Consider the following 16,389-nt stretch of genomic DNA (forward strand, 5'->3'; position numbering starts at 1 on the left):
CCTTGCGTCGAGGTTTGAGTTAGGCCTAGGGTTAGTGTTCTTTTAACCAGAAAGCCCTGAGTTCCAAGAACACAGCAGCTGCGAAGGACTACCCAAGAAGAGCACAAAAGTACCACAACATGCCTGCGTCCACAGCTATTTCCTTGGGGACATCCCTAATTCCTGGCTGATTTGCCTTTCTCGTCATCGGGTTGGGGTTAGGTAGTCCTTGTGCTAGGATTTTTAAAATCAGGAAGCCCAGACCTCCAGGCACACTGGAGCTGTGAAAGGCATCCAAAAGGGAGTGCAAAAGTGCCACGGCATGGCTGCTTTCACAGCTTTTTCCTTGGCACCATCCCTATACCTAGGCTGATTTATCTGCCTAGGGTTAGGGTTAGGGTTCAGCCTAGGGCTAGGATTTTTTGAACCAGGCAGCCCTGAGTTCCAGGCTTACTGCAGCTGCCAAAGGCATCCCAAAGGGAGCGCAGATGTACCACAACATGGCAGTTTTCACGGCTTTTTTCTTTAGGAAGAACACTAATACCCGGCTGATTTACCTTCCTAGGGTTACTGTTAGGCTTAGGCCTAGGACTTTGAAAACCTGGAAGCCCTGTGCTCCAGACACACTGCAGCTGTTCAAGGCATCCCAAGGGGAGCGCAAAAATGACACAACTTGGCTGCCTCCGCTGCTATTTCCATGAGACCATCCCCAACCATAGGCTGATTTTCCTTCCTAGCGTTGAGGTTTGAGTTAGGCCTAGGGTTAGTGTTCTTTTAACCAGAAAGCCCTGAGTTCCAAGAACACAGCAGCTGCCAAGGACTACCCAAGAAGAGCGCAAAAGTACCACAACATGCCTGCCTCCACAGCTTTTTCCTTGGGGACATCCCTAATTCCTGGCTGATTTGCCTTTCTCGTCTTAGGGTTGGCGTTAGGCCTAGGGCTAGGATTTTTAAAATCAGGAAGCCCAGACCTCCAGGCACACTGGAGCTGTGAAAGGCATCCAAAAGGGAGTGCAAAAGTGCCACAACATGGCTGCTTTCACGGCTTTTTCCTTGGCAAGAAGCCTAACACCAGGCTGATTTACCTTCCCAGGGTTAGTGTTAGGCTTAGGCCTAGGGCTAGGATTTTTAAAACTAGGAAGCCCTTAGCTCCCGGCACACTGCAGCTGTTCAAGGCATCCCAAGAGGACTGGAAAAGTGACACAACTTGGCTGCCTCTGCTGCTCTTCTCATGAGTCCATCCCGAAGCATAGGCTGATTTTCCTTCCTAGCGTTGAGGTTTGAGTTATGCCTAGGGTTAGGGTTTTTTAACCAGAAAGCCCTGAGTTCCAAGAACACAGCAGCTGAGAAGGACTACCCAAGAGGAGCGCAAAAGTGCCACAACATGGCTGCCTCCAGCGCTTTTTCCTTGGGACCATCATGGACCCTAGGCTGATTTACTTGCCTCCAGTTGCAGCTATGGTCACGCCAAGGGATAGGGTTTTTAAATCAGTAAACCCTGAGCTCCAGACCCAGTGCAGCTGCAAAAGGCTTCCCAAGGGCAGCCAAAAATTGCCTCAACATGCTCCCTCCAGCACTTTTTTCCTTGGGAACATCCCAATTCCTAGGCTGATTTATCTGCCTAGGGTTAGGGTTAGGGTTCAGCCTAGGGATGGGATTTTTTAAAACAGGAAGCCCTGAGTTCCAGGGGCACTGCAGGAGCCAAAGGCATCCCAAGGGGAAAGCAAATGTGCCACAACTTGGCTGTGTCCAGAGCTTTTTCCTTGGGACCATCCCGAAACGAAGGCTGATTTAGAAGCCTCCAGTTAGGGCTAAAGTTGTGGTTTTTAAAACCAGGAAGCCCTGTGCTCCAAGCACACTGCAGCTGTGAAAGGCATCCCAAGGGAAGCACAAAAGTGCCACAACATGGCTGTCTCCACAGCTTTTTCCTTGGGATAATTCCTATACCCAAGCAGATTTAAATGACCAGTGTTAGGGTTAGGGTTAGGGTTACGCTTAGGTGTAGAGCTTTTTAAACCAGCAAGCTCTGAGCTCCAGGCACACGGCAGCTGCGAAAGGCATCCCAAGGGGAGCACAAAAGTGCCAGAAAATGGCTGCCTCCACACGTTTTCATTGGCACCATTGCTAAGCCTAGGCTGAATTACCTGCCTCCAGTCTCAGCTAGGGACATGGTTTTTTAAACCAGGAAGCCCTGAGCTCCAGGCACACGGCAGCTGTGAAAGGCATCCCAAGGGGAGTACAAAAGTGCAACGACATGACAGCTTTCACAGCTTTTTCCTTGGCACCATCCCTATACCTAGGCTGATTTATCTGCCTAGGGTTAGGGTTAGCGTTCAGCCTAGGGCTAGGATTTTTTTAACCAGGAAGCCCTGAGTTCCAGGCTTATTGCAGCTGCCAAAGGCATCCCAAAGGGAGCGCAGAAGTACCACAACATGGCAGCTTTCACAGCTTTTTCCTTAGGAAGAACCCTCATACCTGGCTGATTTACCTTCCTAGGGTTACTGTTAGGCTTAGGCTTAGGACTTTGAAAACCAGGAAGCCCTGTGCTCCAGGCACACTGCAGCTGTTCAAGGCATCCCAAGGGGAGCGCAAAAATGACACAACTTGGCTGCCTCCACTGCTATTTCCATGAGACCATCCCGAACCATAGGCTGATTTTCCTTCCTAGCGTTGAGGTTTGAGTTAGGCCTAGGGTTAGTGTTCTTTTAACCAGAAAGCCCTGAGTTCCAAGAACACAGCAGCTGCCAAGGACTACCCAAGAAGAGCGCAAAAGTACCACAACATGCCTGCCTCCACAGCTTTTTCCTTGGGGACATCCCTAATTCCTGGCTGATTTGCCTTTCTCGTCTTAGGGTTGGCGTTAGGCCTAGGGCTAGGATTTTTAAAATCAGGAAGCCCAGACCTCCAGGCACACTGGAGCTGTGAAAGGCATCCAAAAGGGAGTGCAAAAGTGCCACAACATGGCTGCTTTCACGGCTTTTTCCTTGGCAAGAAGCCTAACACCAGGCTGATTTACCTTCCCAGGGTTAGTGTTAGGCTTAGGCCTAGGGCTAGGATTTTTAAAACTAGGAAGCCCTTAGCTCCAGGCACACTGCAGCTGTTCAAGGCATCCCAAGAGGGCTGGAAAAGTGACACAACTTGGCTGCCTCTGCTGCTCTTCTCATGAGTCCATCCCGAACCATAGGCTGATTTTGCTTCCTAGGGTTAGGGTTAGAGTTACGCCTAGGGTTAGGGTTTTTTTAACCAGAAAGCCCTGAGTTCCAAGAACACAGCAGCTGCGAAGGACTACCCAAGAGGAGCGCAAAAGTGCCACAACATGGCTGCCTCCAGCGCTTTTTCCTTGGGACCATCATGGACCCTAGGCTGATTTACTTGCCTCCAGTTGCAGCTATGGTCACGCCAAGGGATAGGGTTTTTAAATCAGTAAACCCTGAGCTCCAGACCCAGTGCAGCTGCGAAAGGCTTCCCAAGGGCAGCCAAAAATTGCCTCAACATGCTCCCTCCAGCGCTTTTTTCCTTGGGAACATCCCTATACCTAGGCTGATTTATCTGCCTAGGGTTAGGGTTAGGGTTCAGCCTAGGGATGGGATTTTTTAAAACAGGAAGCCCTGAGTTCCAGGGGCACTGCAGGAGCCAAAGGCATCCCAAGGGGAAAGCAAATGTGCCACAACTTGGCTGTGTCCAGAGCTTTTTCCTTGGGACCATCCCGAAACGAAGGCTGATTTAGAAGCCTCCAGTTAGGGCTAAAGTTGTGGTTTTTAAAACCAGGAAGCCCTGTGCTCCAAGCACACTGCAGCTGTGAAAGGCATCCCAAGGGGAGCGCAAAAGTGCCACAACATGGCTGTCTCCACGGCTTTTTCCTTGGGATAATTCCTAAACCCAAGCAGATTTAAATGACCAGTGTTAGGGTTAGGGTTAGGGTTACGCCTAGGTGTAGAGCTTTTTCAACCAGCAAGCTCTGAGCTCCAGGCACATGGCAGCTGCGAAAGGCATCCCAAGGGGAGCACAAAAGTGCCAGAAAATGGCTGCCTCCACACGTTTTCATTGGCACCATTGCTAAGCCTAGGCTGAATTACCTGCCTCCAGTCTCAGCTAGGGACATGGTTTTTTAAACCAGGAAGCCCTGAGCTCCAGGCACACGGCAGCTGTGAAAGGCATCCCAAGGGGAGTACAAAAGTGCAACAACATGGCAGCTTTCACAGCTTTTTCCTTGGCACCATCCCTATACCTAGGCTGATTTATCTGCCTAGGGTTAGGGTTAGCGTTCAGCCTAGGGCTAGGATTTTTTTAACCAGGAAGCCCTGAGTTCCAGGCTTATTGCAGCTGCCAAAGGCATCCCAAAGGGAGCGCAGAAGTACCACAACATGGCAGCTTTCACAGCTTTTTCCTTAGGAAGAACCCTCATACCCGGCTGATTTACCTTCCTAGGGTTACTGTTAGGCTTAGGCCTAGGACTTTGAAAACCAGGAAGCCCTGTGCTCCAGGCACACTGCAGCTGTTCAAGGCATCCCAAGGGGAGCGCAAAAATGACACAACTTGGCTGCCTCCACTGCTATTTCCATGAGACCATCCCGAACCATAGGCTGATTTTCCTTCCTAGCGTTGAGGTTTGAGTTAGGCCTAGGGTTAGTGTTCTTTTAACCAGAAAGCCCTGAGTTCCAAGAACACAGCAGCTGCCAAGGACTACCCAAGAAGAGTGCAAAAGTACCACAACATGCCTGCCTCCACAGCTTTTTCCTTGGGGACATCCCTAATTCCTGGCTGATTTGCCTTTCTCGTCTTAGGGTTGGCGTTAGGCCTAGGGCTAGGATTTTTAAAATCAGGAAGCCCAGACCTCCAGGCACACTGGAGCTGTGAAAGGCATCCAAAAGGGAGTGCAAAAGTGCCACAACATGGCTGCTTTCACGGCTTTTTCCTTGGCAAGAAGCCTAACACCAGGCTGATTTACCTTCCCAGGGTTAGTGTTAGGCTTAGGCCTAGGGCTAGGATTTTTAAAACTAGGAAGCCCTGTGCTCCAGGCACACTGCAGCTGTTCAAGGCATCCCAAGAGGGCTGGAAAAGTGACACAACTTGGCTGCCTCTGCTGCTCTTCTCATGAGTCCATCCCGAACCATAGGCTGATTTTGCTTCCTAGGGTTAGGGTTAGAGTTACGCCTAGGGTTAGGGTTTTTTTAACCAGAAAGCCCTGAGTTCCAAGAACACAGCAGCTGCGAAGGACTACCCAAGAGGAGCGCAAAAGTGCCACAACATGGCTGCCTCCAGCGCTTTTTCCTTGGGACCATCATGGACCCTAGGCTGATTTACTTGCCTCCAGTTGCAGCTATGGTCACGCCAAGGGATAGGGTTTTTAAATCAGTAAACCCTGAGCTCCAGACCCAGTGCAGCTGCGAAAGGCTTCCCAAGGGCAGCCAAAAATTGCCTCAACATGCTCCCTCCAGCGCTTTTTTCCTTGGGAACATCCCTATACCTAGGCTGATTTATCTGCCTAGGGTTAGGGTTAGGGTTCAGCCTAGGGATGGGATTTTTTAAAACAGGAAGCCCTGAGTTCCAGGGGCACTGCAGGAGCCAAAGGCATCCCAAGGGGAAAGCAAATGTGCCACAACTTGGCTGTGTCCAGAGCTTTTTCCTTGGGACCATCCCGAAACGAAGGCTGATTTAGAAGCCTCCAGTTAGGGCTAAAGTTGTGGTTTTTAAAACCAGGAAGCCCTGTGCTCCAAGCACACTGCAGCTGTGAAAGGCATCCCAAGGGGAGCGCAAAAGTGCCACAACATGGCTGTCTCCACGGCTTTTTCCTTGGGATAATTCCTATACCCAAGCAGATTTAAATGACCAGTGTTAGGGTTAGGGTTAGGGTTACGCCTAGGTGTAGAGCTTTTTCAACCAGCAAGCTCTGAGCTCCAGGCACATGGCAGCTGCGAAAGGCATCCCAAGGGGAGCACAAAAGTGCCAGAAAATGGCTGCCTCCACACGTTTTCATTGGCACCATTGCTAAGCCTAGGCTGAATTACCTGCCTCCAGTCTCAGCTAGGGACATGGTTTTTTAAACCAGGAAGCCCTGAGCTCCAGGCACACGGCAGCTGTGAAAGGCATCCCAAGGGGAGTACAAAAGTGCAACAACATGGCAGCTTTCACAGCTTTTTCCTTGGCACCATCCCTATACCTAGGCTGATTTATCTGCCTAGGGTTAGGGTTAGCGTTCAGCCTAGGGCTAGGATTTTTTTAACCAGGAAGCCCTGAGTTCCAGGCTTATTGCAGCTGCCAAAGGCATCCCAAAGGGAGCGCAGAAGTACCACAACATGGCAGCTTTCACAGCTTTTTCCTTAGGAAGAACCCTCATACCCGGCTGATTTACCTTCCTAGGGTTACTGTTAGGCTTAGGCCTAGGACTTTGAAAACCAGGAAGCCCTGTGCTCCAGGCACACTGCAGCTGTTCAAGGCATCCCAAGGGGAGCGCAAAAATGACACAACTTGGCTGCCTCCGCTGCTATTTCCATGAGACCATCCTGAACCATAGGCTGATTTTCCTTCCTAGCGTTGAGGTTTGAGTTAGGCCTAGGGTTAGTGTTCTTTTAACCAGAAAGCCCTGAGTTCCAAGAACACAGCAGCTGCCAAGGACTACCCAAGAAGAGTGCAAAAGTACCACAACATGCCTGCCTCCACAGCTTTTTCCTTGGGGACATCCCTAATTCCTGGCTGATTTGCCTTTCTCGTCTTAGGGTTGGCGTTAGGCCTAGGGCTAGGATTTTTAAAATCAGGAAGCCCAGACCTCCAGGCACACTGGAGCTGTGAAAGGCATCCAAAAGGGAGTGCAAAAGTGCCACAACATGGCTGCTTTCACGGCTTTTTCCTTGGCAAGAAGCCTAACACCAGGCTGATTTACCTTCCCAGGGTTAGTGTTAGGCTTAGGCCTAGGGCTAGGATTTTTAAAACTAGGAAGCCCTGTGCTCCAGGCACACTGCAGCTGTTCAAGGCATCCCAAGAGGGCTGGAAAAGTGACACAACTTGGCTGCCTCTGCTGCTCTTCTCATGAGTCCATCCCGAACCATAGGCTGATTTTGCTTCCTAGGGTTAGGGTTAGAGTTACGCCTAGGGTTAGGGTTTTTTTAACCAGAAAGCCCTGAGTTCCAAGAACACAGCAGCTGCGAAGGACTACCCAAGAGGAGCGCAAAAGTGCCACAACATGGCTGCCTCCAGCGCTTTTTCCTTGGGACCATCATGGACCCTAGGCTGATTTACTTGCCTCCAGTTGCAGCTATGGTCACGCCAAGGGATAGGGTTTTTAAATCAGTAAACCCTGAGCTCCAGACCCAGTGCAGCTGCGAAAGGCTTCCCAAGGGCAGCCAAAAATTGCCTCAACATGCTCCCTCCAGCGCTTTTTTCCTTGGGAACATCCCTATACCTAGGCTGATTTATCTGCCTAGGGTTAGGGTTAGGGTTCAGCCTAGGGATGGGATTTTTTAAAACAGGAAGCCCTGAGTTCCAGGGGCACTGCAGGAGCCAAAGGCATCCCAAGGGGAAAGCAAATGTGCCACAACTTGGCTGTGTCCAGAGCTTTTTCCTTGGGACCATCCCGAAACGAAGGCTGATTTAGAAGCCTCCAGTTAGGGCTAAAGTTGTGGTTTTTAAAACCAGGAAGCCCTGTGCTCCAAGCACACTGCAGCTGTGAAAGGCATCCCAAGGGGAGCGCAAAAGTGCCACAACATGGCTGTCTCCACGGCTTTTTCCTTGGGATAATTCCTAAACCCAAGCAGATTTAAATGACCAGTGTTAGGGTTAGGGTTAGGGTTACGCCTAGGTGTAGAGCTTTTTCAACCAGCAAGCTCTGAGCTCCAGGCACATGGCAGCTGCGAAAGGCATCCCAAGGGGAGCACAAAAGTGCCAGAAAATGGCTGCCTCCACACGTTTTCATTGGCACCATTGCTAAGCCTAGGCTGAATTACCTGCCTCCAGTCTCAGCTAGGGACATGGTTTTTTAAACCAGGAAGCCCTGAGCTCCAGGCACACGGCAGCTGTGAAAGGCATCCCAAGGGGAGTACAAAAGTGCAACAACATGGCAGCTTTCACAGCTTTTTCCTTGGCACCATCCCTATACCTAGGCTGATTTATCTGCCTAGGGTTAGGGTTAGCGTTCAGCCTAGGGCTAGGATTTTTTTAACCAGGAAGCCCTGAGTTCCAGGCTTATTGCAGCTGCCAAAGGCATCCCAAAGGGAGCGCAGAAGTACCACAACATGGCAGCTTTCACAGCTTTTTCCTTAGGAAGAACCCTCATACCCGGCTGATTTACCTTCCTAGGGTTACTGTTAGGCTTAGGCCTAGGACTTTGAAAACCAGGAAGCCCTGTGCTCCAGGCACACTGCAGCTGTTCAAGGCATCCCAAGGGGAGCGCAAAAATGACACAACTTGGCTGCCTCCGCTGCTATTTCCATGAGACCATCCCCAACCATAGGCTGATTTTCCTTCCTAGCGTTGAGGTTTGAGTTAGGCCTAGGGTTAGTGTTCTTTTAACCAGAAAGCCCTGAGTTCCAAGAACACAGCAGCTGCCAAGGACTACCCAAGAAGAGTGCAAAAGTACCACAACATGCCTGCCTCCACAGCTTTTTCCTTGGGGACATCCCTAATTCCTGGCTGATTTGCCTTTCTCGTCTTAGGGTTGGCGTTAGGCCTAGGGCTAGGATTTTTAAAATCAGGAAGCCCAGACCTCCAGGCACACTGGAGCTGTGAAAGGCATCCAAAAGGGAGTGCAAAAGTGCCACAACATGGCTGCTTTCACGGCTTTTTCCTTGGCAAGAAGCCTAACACCAGGCTGATTTACCTTCCCAGGGTTAGTGTTAGGCTTAGGCCTAGGGCTAGGATTTTTAAAACTAGGAAGCCCTGTGCTCCAGGCACACTGCAGCTGTTCAAGGCATCCCAAGAGGGCTGGAAAAGTGACACAACTTGTCTGCCTCTGCTGCTCTTCTCATGAGTCCATCCCGAACCATAGGCTGATTTTGCTTCCTAGGGTTAGGGTTAGAGTTACGCCTAGGGTTAGGGTTTTTTTAACCAGAAAGCCCTGAGTTCCAAGAACACAGCAGCTGCGAAGGACTACCCAAGAGGAGCGCAAAAGTGCCACAACATGGCTGCCTCCAGCGCTTTTTCCTTGGGACCATCATGGACCCTAGGCTGATTTACTTGCCTCCAGTTGCAGCTATGGTCACGCCAAGGGATAGGGTTTTTAAATCAGTAAACCCTGAGCTCCAGACCCAGTGCAGCTGCGAAAGGCTTCCCAAGGGCAGCCAAAAATTGCCTCAACATGCTCCCTCCAGCGCTTTTTTCCTTGGGAACATCCCTATACCTAGGCTGATTTATCTGCCTAGGGTTAGGGTTAGGGTTCAGCCTAGGGATGGGATTTTTTAAAACAGGAAGCCCTGAGTTCCAGGGGCACTGCAGGAGCCAAAGGCATCCCAAGGGGAAAGCAAATGTGCCACAACTTGGCTGTGTCCAGAGCTTTTTCCTTGGGACCATCCCGAAACGAAGGCTGATTTAGAAGCCTCCAGTTAGGGCTAAAGTTGTGGTTTTTAAAACCAGGAAGCCCTGTGCTCCAAGCACACTGCAGCTGTGAAAGGCATCCCAAGGGGAGCGCAAAAGTGCCACAACATGGCTGTCTCCACGGCTTTTTCCTTGGGATAATTCCTAAACCCAAGCAGATTTAAATGACCAGTGTTAGTGTTAGGGTTAGGGTTACGCCTAGGTGTAGAGCTTTTTCAACCAGCAAGCTCTGAGCTCCAGGCACATGGCAGCTGCGAAAGGCATCCCAAGGGGAGCACAAAAGTGCCAGAAAATGGCTGCCTCCACACGTTTTCATTGGCACCATTGCTAAGCCTAGGCTGAATTACCTGCCTCCAGTCTCAGCTAGGGACATGGTTTTTTAAACCAGGAAGCCCTGAGCTCCAGGCACACGGCAGCTGTGAAAGGCATCCCAAGGGGAGTACAAAAGTGCAACAACATGGCAGCTTTCACAGCTTTTTCCTTGGCACCATCCCTATACCTAGGCTGATTTATCTGCCTAGGGTTAGGGTTAGCGTTCAGCCTAGGGCTAGGATTTTTTTAACCAGGAAGCCCTGAGTTCCAGGCTTATTGCAGCTGCCAAAGGCATCCCAAAGGGAGCGCAGAAGTACCACAACATGGCAGCTTTCACAGCTTTTTCCTTAGGAAGAACCCTCATACCCGGCTGATTTACCTTCCTAGGGTTACTGTTAGGCTTAGGCCTAGGACTTTGAAAACCAGGAAGCCCTGTGCTCCAGGCACACTGCAGCTGTTCAAGGCATCCCAAGGGGAGCGCAAAAATGACACAACTTGGCTGCCTCCGCTGCTATTTCCATGAGACCATCCCGAACCATAGGCTGATTTTCCTTCCTAGCGTTGAGGTTTGAGTTAGGCCTAGGGTTAGTGTTCTTTTAACCAGAAAGCCCTGAGTTCCAAGAACACAGCAGCTGCGAAGGACTACCCAAGAAGAGTGCAAAAGTACCACAACATGCCTGCCTCCACAGCTTTTTCCTTGGGGACATCCCTAATTCCTGGCTGATTTGCCTTTCTCGTCTTAGGGTTGGCGTTAGGCCTAGGGCTAGGATTTTTAAAATCAGGAAGCCCAGACCTCCAGGCACACTGGAGCTGTGAAAGGCATCCAAAAGGGAGTGCAAAAGTGCCACAACATGGCTGCTTTCACGGCTTTTTCCTTGGCAAGAAGCCTAACACCAGGCTGATTTACCTTCCCAGGGTTAGTGTTAGGCTTAGGCCTAGGGCTAGGATTTTTAAAACTAGGAAGCCCTTAGCTCCAGGCACACTGCAGCTGTTCAAGGCATCCCAAGAGGGCTGGAAAAGTGACACAACTTGGCTGCCTCTGCTGCTCTTCTCATGAGTCCATCCCGAACCATAGGCTGATTTTGCTTCCTAGGGTTAGGGTTAGAGTTACGCCTAGGGTTAGGGTTTTTTTAACCAGAAAGCCCTGAGTTCCAAGAACACAGCAGCTGCGAAGGACTACCCAAGAGGAGCGCAAAAGTGCCACAACATGGCTGCCTCCAGCGCTTTTTCCTTGGGACCATCATGGACCCTAGGCTGATTTACTTGCCTCCAGTTGCAGCTATGGTCACGCCAAGGGATAGGGTTTTTAAATCAGTAAACCCTGAGCTCCAGACCCAGTGCAGCTGCGAAAGGCTTCCCAAGGGCAGCCAAAAATTGCCTCAACATGCTCCCTCCAGCGCTTTTTTCCTTGGGAACATCCCTATACCTAGGCTGATTTATCTGCCTAGGATTAGGGTTAGGGTTCAGCCTAGGGATGGGATTTTTTAAAACAGGAAGCCCTGAGTTCCAGGGGCACTGCAGGAGCCAAAGGCATCCCAAGGGGAAAGCAAATGTGCCACAACTTGGCTGTGTCCAGAGCTTTTTCCTTGGGACCATCCCGAAACGAAGGCTGATTTAGAAGCCTCCAGTTAGGGCTAAAGTTGTGGTTTTTAAAACCAGGAAGCCCTGTGCTCCAAGCACACTGCAGCTGTGAAAGGCATCCCAAGGGGAGCGCAAAAGTGCCACAACATGGCTGTCTCCACGGCTTTTTCCTTGGGATAATTCCTAAACCCAAGCAGATTTAAATGACCAGTGTTAGTGTTAGGGTTAGGGTTACGCCTAGGTGTAGAGCTTTTTCAACCAGCAAGCTCTGAGCTCCAGGCACATGGCAGCTGCGAAAGGCATCCCAAGGGGAGCACAAAAGTGCCAGAAAATGGCTGCCTCCACACGTTTTCATTGGCACCATTGCTAAGCCTAGGCTGGATTACCTGCCTCCAGTCTCAGCTAGGGACATGGTTTTTTAAACCAGGAAGCCCTGAGCTCCAGGCACACGGCAGCTGTGAAAGGCATCCCAAGGGGAGTACAAAAGTGCAACAACATGGCAGCTTTCACAGCTTTTTCCTTGGCACCATCCCTATACCTAGGCTGATTTATCTGCCTAGGGTTAGGGTTAGCGTTCAGCCTAGGGCTAGGATTTTTTAACCAGGAAGCCCTGAGTTCCAGGCTTATTGCAGCTGCCAAAGGCATCCCAAAGGGAGCGCAGAAGTACCACAACATGGCAGCTTTCACAGCTTTTTCCTTAGGAAGAACCCTCATACCCGGCTGATTTACCTTCCTAGGGTTACTGTTAGGCTTAGGCCTAGGACTTTGAAAACCAGGAAGCCCTGTGCTCCAGGCACACTGCAGCTGTTCAAGGCATCCCAAGGGGAGCGCAAAAATGACACAACTTGGCTGCCTCCACTGCTATTTCCATGAGACCATCCCGAACCATAGGCTGATTTTCCTTCCTAGCGTTGAGGTTTGAGTTAGGCCTAGGGTTAGTGTTCTTTTAACCAGAAAGCCCTGAGTTCCAAGAACACAGCAGCTGCCAAGGACTACCCAAGAAGAGTGCAAAAGTACCACAACATGCCTGCCTCCACAGCTTTTTCCTTGGGGACATCCCTAATTCCTGGCTGATTTGCCTTTCTCGTCTTAGGGTTGGCGTTAGGCCTAGGGCTAGGATTTTTAAAATCAGGAAGCCCAGACCTCCAGGCACACTGGAGCTGTGAAAGGCATCCAAAAGGGAGTGCAAAAGCGCCACAACATGGCTGCTTTCACGGCTTTTTCCTTGGCAAGAAGCCTAACACCAGGCTGATTTACCTTCCCAGGGTTAGTGTTAGGCTTAGGCCTAGGGCTAGGATTTTTAAAACTAGGAAGCCCTGTGCTCCAGGCACACTGCAGCTGTTCAAGGCATCCCAAGAGGGCTGGAAAAGTGACACAACTTGGCTGCCTCTGCTGCTCTTCTCATGAGTCCATCCCGAACCATAGGCTGATTTTGCTTCCTAGGGTTAGGGTTAGAGTTACGCCTAGGGTTAGGGTTTTTTTAACCAGAAAGCCCTGAGTTCCAAGAACACAGCAGCTGCCAAGGACTACCCAAGAGGAGCGCAAAAGTGCCACAACATGGCTGCCTCCAGCGCTTTTTCCTTGGGACCATCATGGACCCTAGGCTGATTTACTTGCCTCCAGTTGCAGCTATGGTCACGCCAAGGGATAGGGTTTTTAAATCAGTAAACCCTGAGCTCCAGACCCAGTGCAGCTGCGAAAGGCTTCCCAAGGGCAGCCAAAAATTGCCTCAACATGCTCCCTCCAGCGCTTTTTTCCTTGGGAACATCCCTATACCTAGGCTGATTTATCTGCCTAGGGTTAGGGTTAGGGTTCAGCCTAGGGATGGGATTTTTTAAAACAGGAAGCCCTGAGTTCCAGGGGCACTGCAGGAGCCAAAGGCATCCCAAGGGGAAAGCAAATGTGCCACAACTTGGCTGTGTCCAGAGCTTTTTCCTTGGGACCATCCCGAAACGAAGGCTGATTTAGAAGCCTCCAGTTAGGGCTAAAGTTGTGGTTTTTAAAACCAGGAAGCCCTGTGCTCCAAGCACACTGCAGCTGTGAAAGGCATCCCAAGGGGAGCGCAAAAGTGCCACAACATGGCTGTCTCCACGGCTTTTTCCTTGGGATAATTCCTAAACCCAAGCAGATTTAAATGACCAGTGTTAGTGTTAGGGTTAGGGTTACGCCTAGGTGTAGAGCTTTTTCAACCAGCAAGCTCTGAGCTCCAGGCACATGGCAGCTGCGAAAGGCATCCCAAGGGGAGCACAAAAGTGCCAGAAAATGGCTGCCTCCACACGTTTTCATTGGCACCATTGCTAAGCCTAGGCTGAATTACCTGCCTCCAGTCTCAGCTAGGGACATGGTTTTTTAAACCAGGAAGCCCTGAGCTCCAGGCACACGGCAGCTGTGAAAGGCATCCCAAGGGGAGTACAAAAGTGCAACAACATGGCAGCTTTCACAGCTTTTTCCTTGGCCCCATCCCTATACCTAGGCTGATTTATCTGCCTAGGGTTAGGGTTAGCGTTCAGCCTAGGGCTAGGATTTTTTAACCAGGAAGCCCTGAGTTCCAGGCTTATTGCAGCTGCCAAAGGCATCCCAAAGGGAGCGCAGAAGTACCACAACATGGCAGCTTTCACAGCTTTTTCCTTAGGAAGAACCCTCATACCCGGCTGATTTACCTTCCTAGGGTTACTGTTAGGCTTAGGCCTAGGACTTTGAAAACCAGGAAGCCCTGTGCTCCAGGCACACTGCAGCTGTTCAAGGCATCCCAAGGGGAGCGCAAAAATGACACAACTTGGCTGCCTCCGCTGCTATTTCCATGAGACCATCCTGAACCATAGGCTGATTTTCCTTCCTAGCGTTGAGGTTTGAGTTAGGCCTAGGGTTAGTGTTCTTTTAACCAGAAAGCCCTGAGTTCCAAGAACACAGCAGCTGCCAAGGACTACCCAAGAAGAGTGCAAAAGTACCACAACATGCCTGCCTCCACAGCTTTTTCCTTGGGGACATCCCTAATTCCTGGCTGATTTGCCTTTCTCGTCTTAGGGTTGGCGTTAGGCCTAGGGCTAGGATTTTTAAAATCAGGAAGCCCAGACCTCCAGGCACACTGGAGCTGTGAAAGGCATCCAAAAGGGAGTGCAAAAGTGCCACAACATGGCTGCTTTCACGGCTTTTTCCTTGGCAAGAAGCCTAACACCAGGCTGATTTACCTTCCCAGGGTTAGTGTTAGGCTTAGGCCTAGGGCTAGGATTTTTAAAACTAGGAAGCCCTGTGCTCCAGGCACACTGCAGCTGTTCAAGGCATCCCAAGAGGGCTGGAAAAGTGACACAACTTGGCTGCCTCTGCTGCTCTTCTCATGAGTCCATCCCGAACCATAGGCTGATTTTGCTTCCTAGGGTTAGGGTTAGAGTTACGCCTAGGGTTAGGGTTTTTTTAACCAGAAAGCCCTGAGTTCCAAGAACACAGCAGCTGCCAAGGACTACCCAAGAGGAGCGCAAAAGTGCCACAACATGGCTGCCTCCAGCGCTTTTTCCTTGGGACCATCATGGACCCTAGGCTGATTTACTTGCCTCCAGTTGCAGCTATGGTCACGCCAAGGGATAGGGTTTTTAAATCAGTAAACCCTGAGCTCCAGACCCAGTGCAGCTGCGAAAGGCTTCCCAAGGGCAGCCAAAAATTGCCTCAACATGCTCCCTCCAGCGCTTTTTTCCTTGGGAACATCCCTATACCTAGGCTGATTTATCTGCCTAGGGTTAGGGTTAGGGTTCAGCCTAGGGATGGGATTTTTTAAAACAGGAAGCCCTGAGTTCCAGGGGCACTGCAGGAGCCAAAGGCATCCCAAGGGGAAAGCAAATGTGCCACAACTTGGCTGTGTCCAGAGCTTTTTCCTTGGGACCATCCCGAAACGAAGGCTGATTTAGAAGCCTCCAGTTAGGGCTAAAGTTGTGGTTTTTTAAACCAGGAAGCCCTGTGCTCCAAGCACACTGCAGCTGTGAAAGGCATCCCAAGGGGAGCGCAAAAGTGCCACAACATGGCTGTCTCCACGGCTTTTTCCTTGGGATAATTCCTAAACCCAAGCAGATTTAAATGACCAGTGTTAGTGTTAGGGTTAGGGTTACGCCTAGGTGTAGAGCTTTTTCAACCAGCAAGCTCTGAGCTCCAGGCACATGGCAGCTGCGAAAGGCATCCCAAGGGGAGCACAAAAGTGCCAGAAAATGGCTGCCTCCACACGTTTTCATTGGCACCATTGCTAAGCCTAGGCTGAATTACCTGCCTCCAGTCTCAGCTAGGGACATGGTTTTTAAACCAGGAAGCCCTGAGCTCCAGGCACACGGCAGCTGTGAAAGGCATCCCAAGGGGAGAACAAAAGTGCAACAACATGGCAGCTTTCACAGCTTTTTCCTTGGCACCATCCCTATACCTAGGCTGATTTATCTGCCTAGGGTTAGGGTTAGCGTTCAGCCTAGGGCTAGGATTTTTTTAACCAGGAAGCCCTGAGTTCCAGGCTTACTGCAGCTGCCAAAGGCATCCCAAAGGGAGCGCAGAAGTACCACAACATGGCAGCTTTCACAGCTTTTTCCTTAGGAAGAACCCTCATACCCGGCTGATTTACCTTCCTAGGGTTACTGTTAGGCTTAGGCCTAGGACTTTGAAAACCAGGAAGCCCTGTGCTCCAGGCACACTGCAGCTGTTCAAGGCATCCCAAGGGGAGCGCAAAAATGACACAACTTGGCTGCCTCCGCTGCTATTTCCATGAGACCATCCCCAACCATAGGCTGATTTTCCTTCCTAGCGTTGAGGTTTGAGTTAGGCCTAGGGTTAGTGTTCTTTTAACCAGAAAGCCCTGAGTTCCAAGAACACAGCAGCTGCGAAGGACTACCCAAGAAGAGTGCAAAAGTACCACAACATGCCTGCCTCCACAGCTTTTTCCTTGGGGACATCCCTAATTCCTGGCTGATTTGCCTTTCTCGTCGTCGGGTTGGCGTTAGGCCTAGGGCTAGGATTTTTAAAATC

The sequence above is a fragment of the Melospiza georgiana genome, chromosome 16 (genome assembly GCF_028018845.1).
Source record: "Melospiza georgiana isolate bMelGeo1 chromosome 16, bMelGeo1.pri, whole genome shotgun sequence".
Taxonomy (NCBI): Eukaryota; Metazoa; Chordata; class Aves; order Passeriformes; family Passerellidae; genus Melospiza; species Melospiza georgiana.